At 35.0% G+C, this 5,727-nt stretch overlaps 1 pseudogene; it reads right to left on the bottom strand.

The window, feature by feature from the left end:
• Positions 1–5,311: 5,311 nt before the first annotated feature.
• Positions 5,312–5,447, bottom strand: LOC106976529 (thymosin beta-4-like; annotated as a pseudogene).
• Positions 5,448–5,727: the final 280 nt, after the last annotated feature.

The following is a 5,727-nucleotide window of genomic DNA, read 5'->3' as shown; positions in this document are numbered from 1 at the left end:
CACCTCCCCAGCTCATTCTCTGTCTCAAAATAAATAAATAAACTTATACATATATATGTGTGAGTATATGTATATGTGTGTGTGTGTGTATAAGATTTGTATCATTTGAAATTTTTTCAATCTAAATTTTTAAAAGATTATTTTGCCAAAAAAATAATAGAACAGATCAATGAAACCAGGAGCAGATTCTTTGAAAAAATTAATAAAATTGATAAGCTCCTAGCCAGACTTATCAAAAAGAAAAGAGAAAGGACTCAAACAAATAACATCATAAATGATAGAGGAGAAATAACAATGAACACCACAGAAATAACAACAATTATAAGAGAATATTATGAAAAAGTATACACCAACAAATTGGACAACCTAGAAGAAATAGGTAAATTCCTAGAAACGTTTTAACTACCAAAACTGAAACAGGAAGAAATAGAAAACTTGAACAGACTGATAACCAGCAAAGAAACTGAATTAATAATCAAAATCTCCCAATAAACAAAAATCCAGGACCAGATGGCTTCACAGGGGAATTCTACCAAACATTTTTTTTTTTGAGAGAGAGAGAGAGAGAGAGAGACAGCCCATGCTGGGGAGGGGGAGAGAGAGAGGGAGAGAAAGGATCCCAAGCAGGCTCTGCACTGGCAGCAGAGCCGGACTCGGGGCTTGACTCACAAAACCATGAGATCATGACCTGAGCTGAAACCGAGAGGCAGAGGCTTAGCCACCTGAGCCACCCAGGCACCCTCTACCAAACATTTAAAGAAGAGTTATACCTATTCTTCTCAAACTATTCCAAAAAACAGAAATGGAAGGAAAACTTCCAAATTCATTCTGTGGGGCCAGCATTACCCTGATATCAAAACCAAAGACTCCACTAAAAAAGAGAGCTACAGACAAATTTCCCTGATGAACATGGATACAAAAATTCTCGATAAAATACTACCAAACTGAACCCAACAGTACATCAAACGAATCATTCACCATGATCAAGTGGGATTTATTCCTGGGTTGCAAGGGTGGTTCAGTATTTGCAAATCAATCAACATGATACATCACATTAATAAAAGAAAGGATAAGAATCATATAATCCTCTCAATAGATGCAGAAAAGGCATTTGACAAAGTATAATATTCATTCATGATAAAAACTCTCAACAATGTAGAGTTATAGGGAATACACCTCAACAGAGAAAACGTCACATGCAAAAAACCCACAGTTAATATTATCCTCAATGGGGAAAGATAGCTTTTCCTCTATGGTCAGGGACAAGACAGTATGTCCACTCTCACTACTGTTATTTAACATAGTACTAGATAGAAGTCCTAGCCCCAGCAATCAGACAACAAAAAGAAATAAAAGGCATCAAATCAGCAAGGAAGAAGTTAATCATTCCCTATTTGCAGATGACATGATACTCTATATAAAAAACCCAAAAGACTCCATCAAAAAATTACTAGAACTGATACGTGAATTTAGTAAAGTAACAGAATACAAAATCAATGTACCAAAGTTTGTTACATTTCTCTACACAAATAATGAAGCAGCAGAAAAAGAAATCAAGGAATGGATTGCATTTACATTTGCACTAAAACCATAAGATACCTAGAAATAAATCTAACCAAAGAGATAAAAGATCTGCACTCTAAAAACTATAAAACACTGATGAAAGAAATTGAAGATGACACAAAGAAATTGAAAGACATTTCATGCTCATGGACTGGAAAAACAAATATTGTTAAAAAGTATATATTACCCAAAACAATCTACACATTTAATGCAATCCCTATCAAAATACCAAAAGCATTTTTCACAGAGCTAAAACAATCCTAAACTTTGTATAGAACCACAAAAGACTCCAAATAGCCAAAGCAATCTTGAAAAAGCAAAGCAAAACTGGAGGCATCACAATTTTGGACTTTAAGCTATATTATAAAACTGTAGTGAGCAAGACAGTAGGGTAACTGGCACAAAAACAGGCACATAGATCAATAGAACAGAATAGAAAACCCAGAAATGAACCTACAACTATATGGTCAATTAATCTTTGACAAAGCAGGAAAGAATATCCAATGGAAAAAAAAAGACAGTCTTTTCAACAAATGGTGTTGGGAAAACTGGACAGCAACATGCAAAAGAATGAAACTGGATCACTTTCTTACACCATACACAAAAAATGAATTCTAAATGGTTGAAAGACTGAAATGTGAGATGGGAAACCATCAAAATCCTAGAGGAGAACACAGGCAGCAACTTCTTTGACCTCAGCCATAACAACTTCTTACTAGATATGTTTCCTGAGGCAAGGGAAACAAAAGCAAAAATGAACTATTGGGACTTCATCAAGATAAAAAGCTTCTGCACAGCAAAGGAAACAACCAACAAAACTAAAAGGCAACCTACAGATTAGAAGTTATTTGCAAATGATAATTTGTTAGTGTCCAAAATCTATGAAGAATTTATCAAACTCAACACCCAAAAAACAAATAACCCAGTTTAAAAATGGGCAGAAGACATAAATAGACATTTTTCCAAAGAGGACATCCGGCTGGCTAATAGACACATGAAAAAATGTTCAACATCACTCATCATCAGAGAAATACAAATCAAAACCACAATGAGATATCACCAGTCAGCATGTCTAAAATTAACAACACAGGAAACAACAGGTGTTGGTGAGGATGAGGAGAAAGGGGAACACTCTTACACTGCTGGTGAGAATGCAAATTGGTGCAGCCACTCTGGAAAACAGTATGGAGATTCTTTAAAAAGTTAAAAATAGAATTACCCTATGACCCAGCAATTGCACTACTTGGTATTTACTGATTTGAAGGCACACATACCTTCCAATGTTTACAGCAGCTTTATCAACAATACTAAATTATGGATAGAGCCCAAATATCCATCGATTGATGAATGGATAAAGAAGATATGTGTGTCTCGTGTGTGTGTGTGTGTGTGTGTGTGTGTGTGAATATATAATAAAATATTACTCAGCTATAAAAAAGAATGATATCTGCCCATTTGCAATGATATGGATGGAACTAGAGAGTATTATGCTAAGCAAAATAAGTCAGCCAAAGAAAGAAAAATACCTTATGATTGATCTCACTCTTAAGCGTAATTTAAGAAAAAACGAATATGGAGGGAGGAAGAGAGGCTAACCAAGAAATAGACTCTTTACTATAGAGTATTCGTTATGGAGGGGCGATGGGCAGGGAGTTGGGTTAAATGGGTGATAAGGATTAAGGAGGCACTTGTGATGAGGACTAGATGTTGTACGTAAATGAGGAATCACTAAATTCTACACCTGAAACTAATATTACACTGTATGTTAACTAAATGGGATTTAAATAAAAATTTGGAAAAAAAATACTTCTATTTTGCAAAAAAAAAAAAAAAAAAAAAAAAAAAGAAGAAGGCCTTTAGAGATATCAGTGTACCTAACATTTCTCTGGTCTCTTTCCCTTACAGTATGGAATAATTTAATATCCCTAAATTTCTATATTTTGTAGTGTTGAGTATTAACTTTTTATTATGTAATTAATATTGTGAGTAAATTGACACTGAAAAGAAATCTTTTACTATGAGAAAATAGCATGAAGAAGTGGAACTTCCTGTGAATTCTGAGGAAAAATTTTAAAGAAAAATTTCGAGAGTATAACTGAAAATTATAATTAGTGAGAGACTGATAATACTTCATTCAAATCAGAATACATCGGCACTGAGTATCCCCCTTTCCTCTGTGGCTAAAAACTTATTACAATGTTGACCACATTAAAACTACTACTAAAAATGGCAAATGTTAATGCATTTTTATATACTGTTATTTGAAAAATACTTCAACATGTCATTTTTTCCTTTAAAATGCTAACAGTTGTCTAAACAAAAAGACAAAAATTTTGCCTACTAAGGAAAACAGAACTCAGTATGAAATAACTCTCAACAATTATTCAGCTATTTCTGGCCTATGAACATCTAACCTAAGACATGTTTTCATTATTTAATATAATAAGTTGAAGCTGATGTTCAAATGAATCAAGGTCAAGCCAACACAAAGCCAAAGCCTCTGATGCCACATTGTGTAGTCAGAGAGGGAAAAATAAGTTAAAAATATCTAACTTATGAATTACCCAACACGTTCTTTTAGCAAGAAAACTTATCAGTCAACATGATATTAAGCTAGTCAAGTATTGCTCATATCCTTTAAAGCATATTTATAAACTAGATAACACAAGGGGGAAATGTTATACTTTTGATCTCTCTATTGGCCAAATGTCTTTCATAACCTATTGAAGAAAAAAAGCCACTGGCTGAAAACCCAAAATAGAGTGCAGGAAACAAAGTCATTGCTGTCATTCCTGTTTGTGATTGTTTTCTTTCTCTATTCTGTTAACGTAGATTAGCACGAAAGCTTAACTAATTTAAGCAGCTGACATTAATGTGAATAGGTGCAATAAAAATGAACATTTGAGTAGACAATAATTATTTTAATACATAAGAGATTACATTATTAGATCTAAATTTCACATCATCATCCTTGGAATGATAAATAAAAATATGTTTGTGAACAAGCAAGGATTTAATAATTGTTCTCCCAACAGCGTTCAGATTCACGAACTTATACTGACACCTAGTGGAATGAAAACAAGATGCATTGCAGCCAAGATCTTCACTCTCAGGCTTTTTGCACTTAGCCTATATGATAAATAATACATATACATACACACTATATACATTTTCTGAATATATGCCCAAAGAAAATATAGCTTTGGAGTCAATTTGGTAAGAGATGACTTGAAAGCAATTGAAAATGGATGCTATTAGATCTCAAGTAATAATACCTCACCAAAATCTATGAAAATTAAATTACTTAAAACTAGCCATGAAATTTATTTTTATTTTAATCAAAGTTTTTTTCACACCAACCACATTTTAAACTTTTTATTTGCATATTTAAAAATTGTGCATTCCGATAATGAAAATCATTTGAAGGGAAAAAATGGCACTCTGATTAAACTCCATTTTACAGTCTGCCTAACACCTGGACCAACTTACTTTCTACTGGTGGTTCCCACCCGCTTCCTCCTTCACCAGCCTTCAAGTTCTTTTCTTTCCCTGCCAGCCAGACAGGCAGACAGGAGAGGAGGCCCAGTGTTCATGGTCAGTAGTTCAGATTCTTTGATGAGAAAGGGACAGAAGTCATTTAAACTCGATCTAACCTCCTTCCAGCTTACAAAGTTAAACAGCTCAAACAAGTAAAATAAGAAGGGAATGCTTGTGGAATATACAGCCCATATTGGCAGCTCAGGCCTCATTACGATTCGCCTGCTTGCTCCTCCAGTTCAATCGTTTCCTAGGACGGCAGTGGATTTTTTTTCTTGCATCTTTGTCTTCTGTAGTTTCTACGTATCGAATTTCTCAATCTCAGCCATATCATGTTTGTCAGACATGGTTGCAGAGGAAGCAGAACCAGGCGGCCAGCAAACCATGTATGCGCCATGGCCGCTGCCGAGTCTTAATCAGGGTGCCTGAGTGGCTCAGCAAGTAAAGCCTCCAACTCTGGATTTTGGCTCAGGTCATGATCTCACACTTAGTGATTTCAAGCCCCTTGTGGGGCTCTGCACTGAACACAGAACCTGCTCCTAAGCAGGCAGGCTCTCGCTCTCTCTCTGCCCCTCCCCCGCTCGCTATGCTAAGTAAGTAAGCAAATAAATAAATAAGTATATTTTT

The sequence above is a fragment of the Acinonyx jubatus genome, chromosome C1 (assembly GCF_027475565.1).
Source record: "Acinonyx jubatus isolate Ajub_Pintada_27869175 chromosome C1, VMU_Ajub_asm_v1.0, whole genome shotgun sequence".
Lineage (NCBI taxonomy): Eukaryota > Metazoa > Chordata > Mammalia > Carnivora > Felidae > Acinonyx > Acinonyx jubatus.
The sequence above is the reverse complement of the archived record's forward strand: the minus strand, read 5'-3'. Positions and strand labels throughout refer to the sequence as shown.